This window comes from Mobula birostris, chromosome X (genome assembly GCF_030028105.1).
Source record: "Mobula birostris isolate sMobBir1 chromosome X, sMobBir1.hap1, whole genome shotgun sequence".
Taxonomy (NCBI): domain Eukaryota; kingdom Metazoa; phylum Chordata; class Chondrichthyes; order Myliobatiformes; family Myliobatidae; genus Mobula; species Mobula birostris.
The window spans coordinates 4,352,299-4,353,816 of NC_092402.1; positions in this window are offsets into that span (position 1 = coordinate 4,352,299).

The window sequence follows — 1,518 nt, forward strand, 5'->3', positions numbered from 1 at the left end:
TCTTTTAAGAGACTCCTGGATGGAAATATGGAGCTTAGAAAAATAGAGGGCTGTGGGTAAAGCCTAGGTAGTTCTAAGGTAGGGACATGTTCGGCTCAGCTTTGTGGGCCGAAGGGCCTGTGTTGTGCTGTAGGTTTTCTATGTTTCTAAGTCTGGTGGAGTTATGGATCGTGTAGAAGGCTGGCAAAGAATACAGCGTACAGTTCTGCCCCACTAATGGAAGGATGTGGAGGCTTTGGGGAGGGTGCAGGAAAGGTTCACCACGATGTTGCCTGGTTTAGAGAGCATGTGCTATCACGAGAGGCTGGACAAACTTGGGTTGTTTTCTCTGGAGTGTCGGAGGCCGAGGGGAGATCTGATAGAGGTTCACAAGATTATGAGAGGCATAGGTAGAGTGGACAGACAGTATCTGGTTCCCCAGGGTTGAAATTTCTAACACCAGAGGGCATTGAAGGTCAGAGAGGGGGTAGGTCCAAGGAGGATGTGAGGAGTAAGTTCTTTACTCAGAGAGTGGTGGATGTCTGGAACGAGCTGCCTGGTACGGTGATCGAGGCAAATCCATCAGAGGCTTTTAAGAGACGTTCGGATAGGCACATGGATGTGAGGAAGATGGGGGGATCTGGACATGGTGTCGGTAGGAGAGATTAGTGTTTGGGTGTTTTTGCTTTGCCTTTTAGCCAGGTCAGCACAACATTGTGAGCCGAGTGGCCTGCTCCTGTGCTGTACTGTTTGATGTTCTGTGTTTGGCCTATTTTTTATCACGTGCCTCCCAGTACCCCGAAACCTCGACATTTACCCCAGCATCTTCCCAACCACCACTGGAGTCAGGCTAACTGGCCTATAATTCCCTGCACCACCCCACCCCCTCCCTCCTCCCTTCTGAAAGAGCGGAGCGACGTTTTCAGTTGCAGGTTACGGGCGGATGGCGGAGGAATGGGGTTGGCAGGGGTAGTAAATCAGCCACGACGGAATGGAGGAGCAGGCTAGATGGGCCAAATGGCCTGATTGCGCTCCTTCCACCTCCTACCCTCCTGTTATCAGCCCCCCACCTCCCTCAACGATCAGGCTCCTGAGCCGGAGGGGATAACTTCACCCACCTCACACCGAACTGATTCCACGACCTACAGACTCACTTTCAAGGACTCTACACCACATGTTTATGGTATGATTCATTTACTTGCACCATTATTCTGCTTGCATTTACACCTTGGTTGTTTGCAGTCTTTATGAACAAGTTTCTCAATGATTCTGTTGTATTCCCTTGTACTACTGTGAATGCCCGCAAAAAAATAATCTCATGGGTGGATATGGATTTAACATATCTGTAGCTAGGGTGCCTAAGGCATTTGCACAGTGCTGGAGTAATTTTACATATCACACTGTACTGCTGTCGTGAAAAATAAAACAAATTTCATGACACGTGTGAGTGATGGTAGACGTGGATTATCCCTTATGAACTGTGCTTTTAAAAGAGGGGGGGGAGGGGGGAAAGGGGGAGGGGGAGGGGGAGAGGGAAGG